This window comes from Chlorocebus sabaeus, chromosome 9 (assembly GCF_047675955.1).
Source record: "Chlorocebus sabaeus isolate Y175 chromosome 9, mChlSab1.0.hap1, whole genome shotgun sequence".
NCBI classification, from domain to species: Eukaryota; Metazoa; Chordata; class Mammalia; order Primates; family Cercopithecidae; genus Chlorocebus; species Chlorocebus sabaeus.
Window position 1 is genome coordinate 48,174,595 of NC_132912.1, and position 18,893 is coordinate 48,193,487.

The 18,893-nt window shown below is 42.8% G+C and overlaps 1 pseudogene; it reads left to right on the forward strand.

The window, feature by feature from the left end:
- The first annotated feature begins 10,642 nt into the window (after positions 1–10,642).
- On the forward strand, positions 10,643–13,451 carry LOC103216774 (eukaryotic translation initiation factor 2A pseudogene; annotated as a pseudogene).
- The last annotated feature ends 5,442 nt before the right edge of the window (positions 13,452–18,893 follow it).

Genomic DNA, 18,893 nt, shown 5'->3' on the forward strand with positions numbered 1-18,893 from the left:
GAAGGTATTCAGTGATAAAAGCATTCCATAATGTAGGAATAAACTGGAATAAGTCAAGTGGCAGACTACAGCAGGGCTTCCTGGGGCTCTGAATACACTAATGTGTTTCCTAAGTCTCCCAGAATTGTATATGCTATGAGCATTTTCCAAATTCCTTGGCCAAGAAACCTCTACTTAGAAATATCCCATGGAGTCAGAAGTCTACTAAGCACTACAGAAAATTGTTCATTTACTGAGACACTTATATAATAAATATGTGTACCTTTATCAGGTTCTGTGAGGATTTGTCAATTCTGCATTGTTTAAGGGTATTTCATAGAACTAGGAGGTCACATGGCAGGGTCTCAGCCTGAGCCTGTGCTGTGTTTGCTCCATGATTCAGCCTTAGCACGTCTGGAGGATGACAGAGATGGGCTGTTGGGACTGTCTTCATAAAGCATCATGGATCCTCCTGGGATGAGCCTTGTCCTAAGGAAAAAATGGGGGAAATTTATAGGCTTAGGGTGACTTAGCAGACAACATGGTGTCTTTCACTAGGATTATCCTGTAGTTCCTAGAATCCACCTAAATCTTAGGACAAAGACTTGCAATAAAGCCATGTGCTGACTGGACGGGAGGAGGCATGGTAAGCAGGAGGCATGAGCGACATTGATTCCAGCTGTTTCACATGGTGGGACAGATCATAGGCGTCAGAAGAGACAGGGAAGAGCAGGTACTACACAGTGGCCCAGAAAATGCATGAGTCACACCTGGGGCTCCCAGACTGTAAGGAAGGGGATGGAAGAAGATAGGAACTTCTGTAAAATGGGAAAGAGCAGAACCCTGGACACATGGTTTTCTGACTCTCTTCATCACTTACAGCCACCTCTGCTGGGGTGGCTCTAGGAACACAGTGAGAGTCAGAGTTCTCAACAATAACTCTTCTTGTTCTCTTCATACGTTCTCAAGCATAAGGATATATGGAAGTGTCTAGTATAGCATCTGGAACACAACAGCTATAAAATAAAATGACTGCCAGGACCTGGCAGGCAACATGAGCACAGCGGAGAGGGAGGTGGGGGTGGAGACTGTGGCAAATTAGAAGGCATTTACGCTCTTCTGAAAGAAAGCATGGACTTACCTCTAGCAAATTGCTGTTATGCAATAATTTGGGCCCATTGATGTCAGGTCTTCCAATTGTTCAAGAAATTCAGAAATTTGGATATTTTTAAATGAAAATGTATCTGTGGCCTGAATTTCATCAGTTTCCGCTGTGACTTTCTACTTGCTCAGCCAAACACCCAGAGTCATGTTTTACCTTTCTGTTTCACACTCCACACAATCCATCAGCAGAGAGCCTTCCATTTCTATTTCCAAACACTTCCCAAACCTGACCACTCATTGTCACCTGTACCCTGGTCCAGTCCTGTCACCTCTCCCAGAATTTCTGCAGTAACCTCCCCACTGGCGTCTTTGATTCCACACTCGGCTCCACAAACTCTGCACTCCACAGAACCCCAGAGAGAACTTAACACAAAAAATGGGTCACATCACCTGTTACTCAAAAGTCTCAGTGGTTTCTCATTAGATGCACAAAGTCAGTGTACTTACAGCTTTCAGTAAGGTCTCCATCCCAGTCTGCCCTCCCTACTCCACCCCAGGCCCCCATCCACCACCTCCCCCATTCATTTTCTACCACTCTGCTCCTTGCACACCTTGCTTCAGTCAATGGTCTCCTTTCTGAACCTCTGACACCCCAGGAATGCCCCAGCTCAGGGAGTTGATGCTGGCTGTTTCTCCTACCACGAACACCCCGGGCCCAGCCATCCACAGGACTTCCTCCCCCACCTCCTTCAGATCCTTGCTCAATGCCCTCTTCTCAGTGAGGAGTTCTCTGAGTAACCTATTTAAAGCTTCAGTCACCTCTAACCTCCTCCATATCTCCTTTCCTGACTTGCTTTTCTCTTAACACATATCATCACCTGATATACTTTACATTTATCTAATTTATTTCTTTATGCTATGACTCCTAAAAATATGAATGCCACCTATAGTTCCAGATACATGGGAACTGAGGCAGGAGGATAGCTTGAGCCCGGGACTTTGAGATCAGCCTGGGCAACATAGCAAGAACCTATCTCTAAAATAAAATAAATTATTGAGGGGAATATTGAGGCATAGAAAGGCTAAGCAAGTGTTCAGAGTCCGATGGGGCACACATAAGGTTCATCTTCCCGTGTTCTGACCTAATTTCAGTGAATACCTGAACTTGTGAGGCCTTTCAGGATGTGCTTCTGCTTCAGAAATAAATAAATAAATAAATAATTTCCACAAATCTTTGCTTTTCTGCACCAACTATGGCTAAAACATAAGCGGACTTTAGAAGATAACCGTAATGATGGACGAGTCCCAGGTGGAGACAATTAACCTAAAATCCTGTCAGTCCAGGTGGCTCCAGGGCAAGGCACTTCATCTTCATTCACCAAAATAGTATGATGGATAAGGAGGGCCTGTACCCAAAAGACAGACGGTTGAGATGCTTTGAGATGCTGGGTTATGCCCTCTTGTCACCTTTTTTTTTTTTTTTTTTTTTTTTTTGAGATGGAGTCTGGCTCTGCCGCCCAGGCTGGAGTGCAGTGGACAGATCTCAGCTCACTGCAAGCTCCGCCTCCCGGGTTTACGCCATTCTCCTGCCTCAGCCTTCCGAGTAGCTGGGACTACAGGCGCCCGCCGTGTCGCCCGGCTAGATTTTTTTGTATTTTTTTAGTAGAGACGGGGTTTCACCGTGTTAGCCAGGATGGTCTTGATCTCCTGACCTCGTGATCCGCCCGTCTTGGCCTCCCAAAGTGCTGGGATTACAGGCTTGAGCCACCGCGCCCGGCCTGCCCTCATGTCACCTTTTAAGAAGAACCAGCTGAAGACAAGAGGGACTTCTTTGAAATTATTTTCCCTACCCAAAGTGGACTCTCCAGGTCCCCTTTAGGCTGTGGCTAGTGGGTTCATTTAATGTGGAACAGACTCAGATGATGACAATGTGAGGTTTTAGGGTTGTAACTTCCTTGGGATTGTCATCTTGCCCAGAGAAGACAGCTACATTCAGATAGCCCTAAAGTCAGTGTGATCCACTGCCTCTGGGTCCTACCTCTACAACTTAGTTTTCTTAGGCTCTTTTAGAGAAATATAAGCATGTAAACTTGCTCCAAAGAACAGATTGAGAAGTCACAGCTTTTGTGTTCCTACTGAATACTCTCCCAGAACCTCAAAATATGGACAGAGGATCAACAGAGCACTATACTTAGTAGCTGTGGGCCACATAGGAGGCCACTCAAAGTGCAATCGAGAAGTATAATAGATCATCCAAGTTAAAGACATTGGGGCACAGGGAAGAAAGATACAATTTTACTTGATTAAATCAGCAAACTAAAAAAGAAAAGGTAATCACTGCAAAGCACAAAGGTAGTAAACAAAAATGGAAGAAATGCATTGTTTTGTAGCAGGATTTGGAGTCATTGTGAATGGGCTGAATTTCCTCACTCAAAAGTAAAGAAATTCAGTTAGGGTAAAAGCAAAACTGAGCAGTAAACTGTTTGAAAAACACACACACACACACATTAAAAACAAAATGATAGAGGCTCTACCAAGGGGACGTAGCTGTACATATTAAACTATTCCTCCTGCTGAGTATAGTTAAAAATCTGGACTTTATTTTTTAAAAAATTAGAAGACTGAAAAGTAAATAGAAAAAAGGCAGACCAGTTAGGGACCTCAGAATCCAACAAATGATACAATGGTGAGTTCTGTGAATTTTCTTCTGGCCTCATATATTCCAGACTAGGTATTAGAGAAGCTAATGACCCGGAAATGCCAACAGATACAGACAAAAATAGCACTCCCCAATCCTCCACAAGAAAAAGCTGTTTACTTTAGCCAAGGGACCAGGAATTGTACAGCCTCACAAGACAGAAAAGTTTTAGACAATAACCATTCTATTCCAGCAGAACACCACAGGAAAAAACCTGCAGCCCCACTTTTATCCCACTAGCAAAGGCTGGGTAGAGACCTTGCACTTCCACTCTTGCCAGAGAGTAAAGGGGCTCCCTCAAACCTGCCCAAGTTTTCCTAAGTCAAGAAGACTAAGTGTGGAGGCTGGAATTTCATCTTTGCTAAGCAGTAATGAGTTCCCTCCCACCTCCCACAGTGTCTCTAGACACCTTGTCAGGAGCCTCAACTTCAATGCCCATCCAGTAGTAAAGAGATACCCTTTCCACTCATGGCTAAGATGTTATCAGAGGAGACCTGCTAAAACACAAGATTTAATCAGTATCCAAAGTCTTGCCGCATAATAGCTAAGGTGTCCGGGATTCAATTAAATATACCAGGATCCAAGAAGATCTCAATTTGAATGAGAAAAGATCATTAACAAATTACAACATCAAGATGACACAGATGTTGGAATATTTCCGACAAGGATTTCAAAGCAGGCACCACAAAAATGTTTCAAGGAGCAAAGATAAAGATGTTTGGAAAAGAATAGAAAATTATAGCAAAGAGACTGGGCGCGATGGCTCACCCCTGTAATCCCGGTGCTTTGGAAGGCTGAGGTGGATGGATCACAAGGTCACGAGTTCAAGACCAGCCTGGCCAATATGGTGAAACCCTGTCTCTACTAACAATACAAAAAAAATTAGCCGGACATGGTGGTGCATGTCTGTAATACCAGCTACTCGGGAGGCTGAGACAGGAGGAGTGCTTGAATCCCGGAGGCGGAGGTTGCAGTGAGCTGAGATCTCAACACTGCAATACCAGCCTGGGCAACAGAACAAGACTGTCCCCGCCCCCGAAAAAAAAAAGAAAAGAAAATTATAACAAAGAAATAAAAGATATGAATAAGAACAAAATAGGAATTTTAGAATTAAAAAATGCAAAAGCAGAAAGAAAAACTCAATGGATGAACTCAACAGCAGAATGAAGAAAACAGAGGAAAGAATCAGTAAACTTGAAAATAAAATAGAATATACCCGACAAAGGAAAGAACAACAGAAAGAAGAGACATTAAAGATATATATTTATATTTAACATATATATACCTGACGTCTTTTATGTATAAACTCAGGGACATGTGGAACTATAACTAAGGGTCTAACATTTGTGTCACTGAAGTCCCCAAAGGAAAGGAGAACAGGAGTGGAGGCTGAAAAAGTATTCAAAATATGTCAGAAAATTTCCAGATTTGGAAATATATATAAATTTACATATTCATAAGGCTGAGAAAACCATAAACAGAATAAAACCAAATAAATTTATACTAAAATATATCATAGTCAAATTTCTGAAAACTGAAGGCAAGGAAAAATTTTTCAAAGTAGTCAGAGGGAAAGAATAACTTAACCACAGCATAAAAACATCTCAAAGAACAGAAGATTTCTCTTCAGAAACCACGGGGGCAAGAAGGAAGAGGCACATTTTTCAAGTGCTGAAAGAAAAGAGCTGTCAGCTCAGAATTCTATATCCAGTGAAAAAATATCATTCAGGGGAATAAGGGGAAATCAAGACATTCTCTGATAAAGTAAAACCAAGAAAATCTGTCACCAGCAGACCTACCGTAAATGTCTAAAGGAAGTTCATTAAACAGAAAGGAATTCATAAAAGAAGGGTACAGGAACATCAGGAAGAAAGAAAGAATAACAGAAAAAGCAAAAATATGGGTAAATACAACAGACTTTACTCCTCTTAAATTTCCTAATGTATGTTTGACCGCTGGAGCAAAACTTGTAATAATGTCTGTATAGCTCCCGACACATGTAGAGGAAATATTAAAGATGATTATATTAAGAATGGGGGAGGGTAAAGGGGTATAAGAGTAGGTAAGTGTTCTAATTCATTCAACCCAAATGGGCTGTGATAAGTTAGGTACATATAATTTACATAAGTAATCACTAAAAAGATATGCAAGGAGATACATTGGAAAACACTATGTAAGTCAAAATGGAATTCTAAAAATATTCAAGCCTCCCACAGGAAGTGAATAAAAAGAAAACATAAAGACAAGCAACCAAAATAATCAGAAAATGAAAAACAAAATGGTAGATAACCTCAATATTATATTATATTGATCAAATAATAGATCAATAACTATTGAACACGTAAATGATCTAAATAGACCAAATGAAAAGCAGAAACAGAGAATGACAGGGTGGATTAAACCAAAAACATGATCCAACTACACACAGTTTAAAAAACAAACAAAAATATTTCAGATATAACTTTTAAAAGAAAAACCTTAGATAAATTAAATTTAACAGAGTTTAATTGAGAAAAAAAAAAAAAAAAGATTCACGGATAGGGGACCACTGAGGACTAGAAGTTTAGAAATAAAGAACATCTACAAAGTATCCATAGCTATTATACTTAACAGTGAAAGATCAAGTGCTTGCACCTAAGCTCTAGAACAAGACAAGGATGTCCACTCTCACCGCTGTCATTCAGCATAGTGCTAGAAAATCCAGCCAGCACAATGAGAAATGAAAAGAAACCAAAAGGCACATAGGTTGGAAAGAAAAACTTTCAATACTGGGAGATGACATAATAGTCTACATAGAAAATTCCAAGAAATTTACAAACAAACAAACAAACCTAGAATAAGTAAGTTCAGCAAGGTCACAGGATAAAAGACCAATACACAAAAATAAATATGTATGCATATGTACACGTGTGTGTGTGTGTGAGAGAGAGAGAGAGTGCTCTATATATGCTTTAAAATACAAAGGTTGGTTCTAGAACACTAACGATGTTAAAATAATTAAATGGGGAGGCCATTAGACTGAGGTGGCTCCTATGTCCTGGGTTTCTATACAAACAAACCACTGAAACCTAACTCAGACTCGTTTCCTATATATGACTAATTTTTTAAAAATTAAACTTAAGCTCAGCCCACCACCAGCCAACTGAACTTTATTAGTTATATCATTTTGAACTTCCCACCTACATAGTCCAAGTAAGGCCATTGCTCAAATTTTAACCAACTAATTTATTTGCTCTGCTTCCACATTCACCCTTTTAAAGCTTTTCATCTACCTCTGGGGAGTTCCAAACCACCCTAGTTTGGAGCTGCCCAATTCATGAATCACTGCTTAAATAAACTCTGAAATTTCAGTGTGCCAAAGTTTATTTTTTAACAATGGAGATTGTATTAAAATAGTGGAAATTCAGGTGATAAATTTTCTTTATAGAAAATCAGAACCAGGTCTCTCTCAGGTTGTCCCTGTGTCCTCTGGACAGTGATGCCTGCAGTTGTCCGACATGGAAGGGCAATACTCCCTGGACAGGAAGCACACTCTTCAGTTAGGGGCCACTTGAATGACACTGAACTTGACACTGAGAACTTGTCTCTGAGAAATGACGCATTTTATTTTCCCACAGCTGGGGCCATGCCAGAGGCATTCATGCTGCACTTTCTAAATACCTCAAAGACAGGCTGGGGCTGCAGCCAAGTCAGGCAATGAGCTGGCTGGGTGCCAGTCTCCCTGGGGTGTTCCTGAGGCCTCTGGCTGAATGCTCAGAGCTGGGTGTCCCCTGTGGCCCAGAATAAAGGAGGCACAATGGTCTTCCCACCTGTGCACCATCAGAACCAGGGGTTATGCAGAGGCTGAGTAAAAGACGGTAGTGACATGGCAGTGGCAGCCGAGATCCAGTCCCCTTTAAACTTACGAGAAAATCCAAGTATCTTTCCGCAGGCCCCTGAGGTCCAGCCCCCAACCAGAGCCCTCCAGTGACACAATCTGGACATTACTTAAATGATGTGGTCAATCGAACATTTATGTATCAAACCAGGCTCAATGGAGTGCAAACATCCCACAGATAATCTATAGATTCTACTGGGAGGCTATAGTCAACCTAGCAAGCAAATTGGCTGCAGGCGCACACAGGGAACTGTCCTGGAAGGGAAATCAGGGTTTGAGATGCACAGTCAGGAGACTGGAGGTTTCTTCCCCAAAGCATGACCAACAGGAATTCAGAATCAGCCAGTCCCTCAGAATCAGGAACCAGATCATTGCATGGGAGGAGAAATAAGACAGCACCTGTAAGAGAAAGTCCAGTTCTGAATCTGAATCCCGAGTTCGTTTGGTTGTAAATCCCTTCAGGGAGGTAGGGATGTCTCTCTCTCTCTCTCTCTCTCTCTCTCTCTCTCTCTCTCTCTCTCTCTGTGTGTGTGTGTGTGTGTGTGTGTCTGCGTGTGTGTCTGTGTGTGTGTCTGTGTGTGTATTTGTGCATGCTTGTGTGTACCATATGGAAATATAATTTTTGTGACTCATGTTTTCACTCAATAGTAAATTTTGATCAACTTCCCTCATTCATACAAACTTAACTCATCCTGCCTCAGCTGCCAGAAGAATTAGGGGTTCACTGCAGGGCCGAGTAATTGGGGCTGGTGTTTCCTGGGTGTATTGTGCAGCTCTGAGACAACTGAGACATTCTGTGCTTCTGCCCACTGGTGCTCAGAGCCTACAGGCACGTCTTCCTTTCCCTGGCTTGCAGGCTGAGCCAAGTGAAGCTTGGGCAGGGTGTTAGTGTGGTCCTCCAAGTCCTTCCCTCCAACCTGCTTCCTACCCTGGCCTCAGTGCTCCCAGCCCTGCTATTTCAAGCTGGGGGGGTTCACACTCTCTGGGGAAGCCCATCCATTCCTATCCCATTTCAGTGCTGAATCCTGGAAACCACTGGTTCCAATGCCACTGACTTCCTTTCATCAAAAATTTCCTTTATGTCTCAGACTATTTACGGCACCATTTTCCACTTTTCAACCCTTTTGCAAATTTTCAATTTGTTCCTTTCAAAGGTAAACACACAGGGACTCAACATCAGGAAACTGGAAAATGGGTGCTCTTAAGGCAAGATGGGCAGACAGAACACCTTGTTCTTGTTCAAAGACTCAAACCCAGGAAAGGCCACGATGTGACCAAGAATTTTGACAACTTGGTTAGCAGAGGGAGCAGAGGTGAGAGGTGAAAATCCTCATTCCACAAGCATTCACAGAGTGCTCATTCAACACCAAGCCTCTATCAAGTGGCAGGAGACAAAACGAAGGGACCTCAAGTGCCAGAAGATGTAGGACTTGGCCCACATGGCGATTCTTCTGCGGGGAGTTAGGGTCTTCTGGAACTGCACTGAGTGGCCCTAGCCACATGATGATCATGCCCCTGTTTGGGGCTGCAGCACCTCTGGGAGCAGATGCCACCCTGGTCCAGTTTCACAGGGTAGAAGAAGCAGCCACAGAGGTGAAGAGCTTGGCCAAATGAAAGAGCTCAGACACAGGAGATATTCCCATAAAACTCAATTTTTAAAGAGAGTTATCAGAACAGAAATCCAATCAGTGAACAATTAGGAGGGAGGAGGTGTGTAAAGTAAGAAAGTGCTGTGCTCAGCACTTTTTGGATGGGTGAGAGTTATGGCTGTTGTTCTTTTAGTGCCTGGAAAGGGTTATTAATAGCTATGGGAAAGGGATTTTCCCATCTGTTCTTTCGAACACACACATGCATACTTTAACGCTATCTTGTATTTTCAGATGCTTCCAAAATCTACAGTCAAGGAGTTACTTGTATGGAGAGGTTAAACGTGCCAAGGTTTCACCAGCCATGAGTTTCACCAACAGTGGGGAGAGGGGAGTCTGGAGAGCCGGGAGAGTATTCCTTGTTTCTCAGCCAGGCTCATCTTTGGACTTTGCAGGAGCAGCCTTACTTTCCAGTCAGTCTTGGGAGGAGTGTTCTCCAAGGGAGGGTAAGGATAGCCAGGTTTAAAGAGCAAGGAAGAGGAGACAAAAGGCAAACCCAGAGGCAGGGGCCAGTGGCTATTGTAGCAAGTCCCTTTACCTCTCCTTCAGGCCATTTTCATTGCCACTTGTGTCAGCTCTGGAAGACCACAGGAGCTTCCAGGTGGTCCTAGCCCCAGACACTAACTTTGCTTGAAATCCACTAATTCAGATTCCCCAGTAGCTGTGCCCCTCCTGGCATGGCCCACCTCCTCTGCACTTTCCCCTGGAGTAAATGTACAGGAATGGGAGAGCTAGTCAGAGAGGTGACCAGAAGGTCAGAGATTCACTTTTGTTTCCATCCAAATCATAGATGTATAAAATCAGAACTTTCTCATTTAGGACCCCACATCCACAGGTGCTTCCTTGGTGAAAAAAAAGAAATCAATCTGGGATATACTTTAGAATTCCAGAGTCATGATCTCTTCCACCCACACAAGATGAATTCTTGTCCTGCAAAAGATCAAAGGAAATCTGGTTATAAACACTGCCGCTGCATGAACATGACTGGGAGAAGAGATGCTTTCACACCCAAGAGCTGCCTTGCATGTCGGGGGCATTTGCAGAAGGATTTACAACATAATTACACCATTATTGATCCATTCATCTATTTACTTTTCATTCAGTAGCTATTTCCTGACCACACTGGACACAGAAGTCTAAGGAAAGGATCTAATTAATTCATTTAACAAACATGTATTGGGCACCCACTATGTGCCAGGCTCCTTGCTAGGGCTGGGGAGCAATGGTGAGAAAGACCTCTCTCCTCCCCTCACTGAACCAGTATTCTGCCTGGGAAGACAGACAATTGGCCAGTCAACACACTACCAGGCAAGGTAGTAACAGGGCAGTGAGGTAGATATGACCCGGGAGAGGCTACTTCAGAAAGTAGCATCTGAAGGTAAGAAGGAAGCCGTCACAGAAGGACCCAGGACAAGGCTTTCACACCTAGGGTGCCTAGGGAACCGTGCAGAGCTCCCAGGTCAGAAAGGCCCATGCTCACCAGAGGCGGCCTGGCTGGGGATCCAGCAGGGGACAGGCACTCAGCCTGAGGCTGGGAAGCAGGAGGGACAGGTGTGTGGGGAATGGCAGGCGTGGGGAGCTACTGTAGGTGCCATGAATGGTGTTCTAGGGCCTTGAACAGGGAGATGGATGGAATAACTTCTTGGAGAATCATGCTGCTGTTATGCAGTGAGTAAAGTGAGAAAGGGAAAGCAAGCAGAGAGAGCACTGCAGAGGCCATGGAGGAGGGGAGGTGGGGAGGAGTTATCACTGTGACACAGCTGTGGTAGTAAGAGCAGCGATGCATGGTGGAGTATGAGGTGTGTTTGTATCTGACTGTGAACTCTTTGTGGAAAGGGAGTGAAAGAGATTTGAGCCAATTGCTTAGGTTATTGGATTGAGGAAGTAAAGGATGGTAGTGACCCTTTCGAGAGGAGGGTACCAGAAGAATCAGGCTGGAAGTTGGGGAAGGAGGGAGGTCAGTCCCCGCCCTGCCAGATCTCAGATTCTGTGGACACAGTTGCAGAATGTGAGTCAGGTGCCAGATGGCCTTGGTGCTGAGTGTGAATTGATAGGAGCCTATGGAGGGACGGCAGTTTATTTCCTTCCTCCCGCTCTGGTTCATTTGGACCCCACTGAAGACCGGGTGGAGGTTTCTGCAGCCGACATCAATAAAGTGGTGACAGAGAGCACCAACTGCAATCCAAATTCCTACTGCTGAGGATTCATTGCGGGCTTATTCATATGGCCAAAGAGAAACTGCAGGAGCAAAGGCTGTGTACCTGGAGAATTCATGCATTTCCCATTACTTTCCAGCAGGGAGGGGAGGACACATACACAGACCTCCCCCAAGTTAGTCAAGTAAGAGACCCAGCAGCAGTATAACAGTTCATGACAAGAAGGGGGATTGGAAAGAAAGGTAACTGTTTTTCAGGAGATGGTGGGGCTGTCCATGCCACTCCTGGAAGATTTGGCTACAGACTCAGAGATAAGGATGCTTCTAAGTTCCCACAGTCGGTATGTGAACCCAACTGAGGATCAGAAGGACTCTGTATGGCGAATGCACCACCATGTTTTGCAGAAAGCATAGTGTTTCCAAGGAAATCTCAGGAAAATTACAAAGTCTATAACTTGAGGAACAGTTGGACTCTCATTTGTTGGGACAAAGGAAAAAATTATAAATATTATCAGTGTCACTAACATGGGTTTACTACACTTCTTCTACCTCTAAATGCACTTTGCCTTGAATTCTTACCCAAAACCCATGTCCTGGCAATATAGCAGCCTTACACTTCCCTACACATGGCACTGCTGGGAGACTCAACCTGCAACTCCATCATGTGAGAGTGGGGTGTGCTTGAAGTCTTTCATCAAGAAAAAAATGCAAATTGGTATCCATCTGGTCAGATGATGAAACTGTTTTGTGTCCCAAATGTTAACAATAAAGTTCACTTCCTTGTAAACGACAATTTTATAAAATTGTAAGTAAATTGTCTTTGCAAAAAATTAATTGTGAGTTATCACTTGGACTCCAGTCACACAGGGGTCTGTCTATGTTCCAGGGAGTAAGGGTGTATTTTCATTTGTTGTATTATACTCGTACCCCAACTTTTTTGGACCTCATGCAGCTTTAGCGAACAGCAGTTTCTCTAAGCTGATAAGGTTACAATGTTGTGGAATGAAAAAGCCACTGCTGGCTTGTAATAGCGAGAACAGATGTTGACAAGACAAGAACTTCCTGCTATGGGAAACAAAGGCTGCATCGCACTGCAACCAATGGAGAAAATGCTGTCATTTGTTCAATTATCAAAACGTAGCCCCATTTATGATATAATTTGGAATTCTGGTTCTACTGAGTTTTATGCTATATATGGTTTTGTGCCTGCCAAAGCTATGATTTTCAACCTGAAATGTGATCTTGTGTTTGACCTTGGAACTGGTGCTCTAAGGCAGCCTATTTGGCCCTTGTGGCCATATATTAATACTAACTGGATTCGGAAATCTGAAGAACAAACGTGAGTGTGGGATATTAAAAGCTACAAACTTATTTCCAAACAAGTAGCCTCTGTTCATACATATTATGCTAGGTACCTAGATGGGAGCACCTTTTACTATCACACATGCTCCCAGGTTGTGTGTTAATAATGGATACAAGTTTTGACATTATACCAGTCCTGTCCTGCATGAGTAAGATGTGTCATCAAATGTAGAAATATGGCAGGTTTCTTGGCAGCCATTTCTGGATGAACTATTTCCAGCAAAAGCAGTAACTTATCAAGCAGTTCCAAGTGAAGCACCCAACTAGGAACCTAACTTTACAATGACTGATAGACTCCCAGCTTTAAGAAATAAACCAATCACCAATTCTAAGCTACATGAAATCACCCCAGAATAAGAAATCACAACCAGGAAATGATAAACCATTATCAAAAGCAGCCCTGAAAAATCAAAGGAAATATAAAGCTAAGAAAACTGCAAAGCAGGAAGTAAGAAGTGACAAGAGTCCAGATTTGACACCTACCCCTGTCCCACAGAGCACAACCTAAAATACAGTGTCTCAGTTAACATCTGGAAACACTGAGATTGATGAAAATTCAAGAACCTAAAAAGCCAAAAGCAACTGACTCTCAGTTAACATCTGGAAATCCTGAGATAGACGAAAAATTCAAGAAACTAAAAATCCAAAAACAGCTGAACCTCAAAGAACACAGCAACTGAAACATAGCTAGAAAAACAATGAGTTAGAAAAATAAAAGATACTTCCCTTCTCCAAGAGCTGGAAGATTTGAAAATGGTTACTTAAAGATTCACAGAGAGCAGATTTATTAGAATAAATCCATAGAAACATATCTGGGTTAAATCCAGGAGAGCACCCTGAATATCCATGTACCCACACTTAATGCTCAAACATTATATTAACCATTTACCTAAGCTTTTGCACATTTGGGAAATTAGGTATTAATGACCACTAAGTCAATATCTTTCAATGCAAGTTATAGAAAATATACATATGAATTTCTTAGGTAAGTTTGATAGACTAAAAGACAAATATCTTGACACTCAGTAGAGACCAGTATTTACTATATAAATGAATATGGGTATTTTAAACTAAAACAAATAAATATAACTCATTAGACCATAATCCAAAAGAAGTCAATAAAAACAAGGCAAACAAAAGTTTGCTTCTGTAACTTTAGAATGAACATTTGTTTCTTTCTCTTCAACTTATATTCACTCACTGGTATGCTTTTGGATGTTCATCTCTTCCAAATCTCATGTCGAAATGTGATCCCCAATGTTGGAGGTGAGGCCTAATGGAAGGTATTTGTGTCATGGGGGTGGATCCCTCATGAATGGCTTAGTGCTGTTCTCATGATAGTGAGTTCTCACAAGATCTAGTTGTTTCCACTGTGAGTGGAAGCTTCTGAGGCCTCACCAGAAGCAGATGTCAGCACCACACTTCTTGTACTATCTTCAGAACCATAAGCCAATTAAAAGTGTGTGGCACCTCACCCTGCTCTCTTGCTCCCACTGTCACCATGTGACATGCCTGCTCCCCCATTCACCTTCCACCATGATTGTAAGCTTCCTGAGGCCCTCACCAGAAGCAGAAGCCAGCACCACACTTCCTGTACTCTCTGTAGACCTATGAGCCAATTAAACTTCTTCTTTTCTTCATAAATTGCCCAGCCTCAGGCATTTCTTTATAGCAATGCAAAAATGGCCTAATACAGAAAATTGGTACTGGGGAGTAGGGCATTGCTATAAAGATACCTGAAAATGTGGAAGCAACTTTAGAACTAGGTAACCGACAGAGGTGAGAAGAGTTCGGAAGGCTCTGCGGAAGACAGGAAGTTAAGGGAAAGTTTGGAACTTCTTAGAGACTAATTAAATGGTTGTGACCAAAATACTATTAGAAATATGGATAGTGAAGGCTAGGCTGACAAGGTATCAGATGGAAATGAGGAATTTATTGGGAACTGAAGCAAAGGTCACCCATGTTACACTCTCTCAAATAATTTGGTTTCATTGTGTTCATGTCCTAAGGATCCATGGAAACCTGATCTTAAGAGTGATGACTTAGGGTATTTTGCAGAAGAAATTTCTAAGCAGCAAAATGTTCAAGAAGTGGCCTGGCTGCTTCCAACAACCTATAATCAGATAAGGGAGCAAAGGAATGACTTAAAGTTGGAATTTATGTTTAAGAGGGAAGCGGAGTATAAAAGTTTAGAAAATTTGCAGCCTGGCCACGTAGCAGAGAATTTAACCAGGCTGCAGAGAAACCACTTGCTAGAGAGATTAGCATGAATGACCACAACAGAGCCAAGTGCTAATATCCAAGACAATGGGGAAAGACCTCAAAGGCATTTCAGAGATCTTGAAGGCAGTACTCCCCATTACAGGCCCAGAAGCCTAGGAGGAAAAAAATGATTTCCAGAGCCAGACCTGGGACACCACTGCCCTCCACAGGTTTGGGATGCTGCTTCCTGCATCCTGCCTGCTCCAGCTCCAGCTGCAGCTCATAAGTCCCCAGGTATACCTCAGGTCACCACTCCAGAGGTTGCAACGCATATGCCTTGGCGGCTTATGTGGTGTTAAACCTGCAGGTGCACAGAATGCAAGAATGAAGGAAGCTTGACAGCTTCTACCTAGATATTAGAGGCTATATGAGAAAGCCTGGGTGCCCAGATAGAGGCCTGCTGCAGAGGCAGAACCCCCACAGAGAACCTCCACCAGGCCAATGCTGAAGGGAAATGTGGGGTAGGAGTCCACATGTTCAAGTCACCACTGGGGCACTGCCTAGTGGAGCTGCGGGAAGGGAGCCACCACCATCCAGACCCCAGAATGGTAGATACACCAGCATAGGCACTCAACTCCAACCCATGAGAGGAGCTATGGGGGATGTATCTTGCAGAGACACAGAGGCAGAGCTGTCCAAAGCCTTTGGAGCCCACCCCTTGCACCAGTGTGCCTTGCATGTGGGACATGGAGTTAAAGGAGATTATTTTGGAGCTTTAAAATTTAATGACAGCCCTGTTGGGTTTCAGACTTCTGCAGACTTATTGCCTCTTTCTTTGGGCCAATTTATCCCTTTTGGAAGGGTAATATTTATCCAATGCCTGTAGTACCATTGTATCTTGGGAGGAGATATCTTGTTTTTATTTTATGGGCTTGTAGGTAAAAGGAGATGAGCTTCAAATGAGACTTAGTACTTTGAACTTGATGCTGGAATGAGTTAAGACAGAAGAGCTGGCAGGGGAGGATTGTATTTTGTAATGTAAAAAGAACATGAGATTTAAGTGGCCTGGGGAGGAGTTACAAAGTTTAGATGTTTGCCCCCTTCAAATCTCATGTTGAAATGTAATACCCAATGTTGGAGGTAGGACCTAGTGGGAGGCATTTGGTTCATGGGACAGATCCCTCATGAAGGCCTTGGTGCTGTCCCCTTGATAAGTGAATTCTCACAAACTCTGGTTGTTTTAGTGTGTGGCACCTCTTCCCTCTCTCTCTTGCTCCCACTTTCACCATGTGAGATGCCTGCTCCCCCTTCACCTTCCACAATGTGTGGAAGCTTCCGAGGCCTCACCAGAAGCAGATGCCAGCACCAAACTTCTTGTACTATCTTCAGAACCATAAGCCAATTAAACCTCTTTTATTTATCAATTACCCAGCCTCATATAGTTCCTTATAGCTGTGCAAAAATGGCCTAATACATTCACCGAATTGCTTGACATAAACTGAAGCAGTAAATTTGGGGAAAACTGAATTTCTTTCTAGTCCATTACCTTAGGAGGGCCTTAAAATTCCATTAGTGCATTTTTAAACCAGGACTCAGGCCTCACTCTATTCAATGAGTGTGTATATTTGAGGAGCCTCAGAAGAGTCCGAATATGCAGTCAAGTGTTGTCATTCTCCTCATGAAAGGAATTTGGGCAATCTCTTTGATGGAACAGTCAGTGATGGAGCTGGACACACAATTCTGGTGTGCTGAGCCACTCATTTATTTATGCATACTTATTTTGTGCCTCCTACAAGCTAATCTTTGTGTGAATACAGCCAAGATATCATGAAAAGTCCCATGTGGAGTCTGTTTGGAAGGACATTAATAATACATTTGAAAGATTCCAGCAGATAACACAACTGAAAAAAACAAAAAAAAAACAAAACTGAAGTACTAGAATGAGAAAAAAAGAATCCTAAGTGACAAGAAAGTCACCCAGAGGGTAGAGGCTCCATTTAGCTGCTGACCTGTGATTCCACTGTGGAGAGGACGTGAGAAGTTCCGTTTCCTGCAGCTCTCTCTGAGGCCGCAGTGGCTGACACAGAACTGCTTTGCAGCGGCAGGTCTCTGCCTGGGCAGTGTCTAGCAGAGGCAGGTGATGGCTGCAGAGTGTGGAGAGGGCACTATCTGCCTGGAGAGTGGTAGGTCTGCTGTGGATTTTCTCTGCTTTCAGTTTTATTTTGAATACAGGTTTGAATTGTGGACACTGTTGCAGAACATGGAATCTCTCAAGCTTTCTACATCGCCGATTCCAGGTGTGATCACAATCCACACCTGGTTCTAGAGAACAACACGACTTTCCTCCTGTGGAGAGGCAGGATGCTATAATCAAACTGCAGTATGTGGAGGCAGACTGTGACTTGGGGAGCATGTTCCCGCTTGCTCGTTCTTAACACTACATTGATGGTGGCCAGGCAAAAGACAAACAGGCATGCGTGACAAGAAACTGACCTTAGGTGGAGTCCCAGAGAAAGTCTTGGAATGCCACCTTCTACTGCTGTTGCTCTATGACCCCCATCCTTTTCTTAATCTCTTGGCTGGAGAAATTTTAGGAAAAGCCTTTCCTTCCCTCAGCTCCTGGAAACTCATTTGAAGTCTGGTTCCTGTCATCCTTGCAGCCAAACCTTTTCTCTGGGAGAACCTGATGGAAGAGTGTGACCAAGAGATTTATTCTCAGGGCTGCCATCAGAGATAAAAGAAGGGTCTGGGAATGCAATGAAGAATTAGAAGCCTCAAAATCAAGCCATGTGTCACAGGTTCCATTTGCACTTGGGGATGGGAGGGGAGAAGAGAAAAGAAGGATGTTTCCGCGCTTGCTCCTGCTGCGCTCCAGCTGAGAAACCACACAGCGACCATCCTGCTGGACTCCTCTCCTTGCCTATGACACTCGCTATGGGAATAGGGACCCAGGTAGCATATTTGTCATTCACACTTTCCTGAAATCAGCATCATACAATCACCAGCTTCCTTAGCATCTGCTCTCTATCCATTCCATAATAAATACCTCTCATTTTATTCACATTGATATACAGTTTACTGAGTCCTTTCACTTTAGTTCACTCAAATCAATTTCCTGAGGAAAGCACCATGTGAGGTTTTTGGGGGTCTAACAATGAACAAGACTTGGAAGGCCCTTGTCCTCAGGGAGCTTACAGCCCAGTGGGGAGACAGGCATGGCCAGTACAAGAAATCAATGACAGTAAAGTAATTGCACGTTGCTGTAAGTGTTGTAAAGCAAACAAATAGGACCTGAGATAATGCATATACTATTAACAATTATACTAAATGCAAATCAATACAATTCTCAAGTTAAAAGGCAGGAGAGGAAGTAGGAGTGACTGCTTGATGAATACAGGGTCTCCTTTGGAGGTAATGAAAATGTTTTGGAACTAGATAGCAATGATAGTTGCACAACACTGTGAATGTACTAAATGCCACTGAATTGTTCAATTTAAAATGGTTTAATTTCATGTTATGTGAATTTCACCTCAATAAAAAACAAAGAAACAATACTCTGTGCTTATCTGCTCATATATCTGATATCACTCATCATAATCATATCCAACTGTATTTGCTGGAAAACTACAAGTTTATGTTTTGTACCACAATACCCATTCAAATTTGATATAGACTTAAAATCTTCTACTATCTTATATATAAGTATATATGTTACATAGTACATATGTTACATAGCATGATATGTGTTACATATTTTATATATATAAAATGTGTTTTATATATACATATAACTTTTCTATATGTACAGTATTAACTTTGATACAAGGCTATCTCCATACTTTGAGTTCCTACATAACAAACTGCAACTTA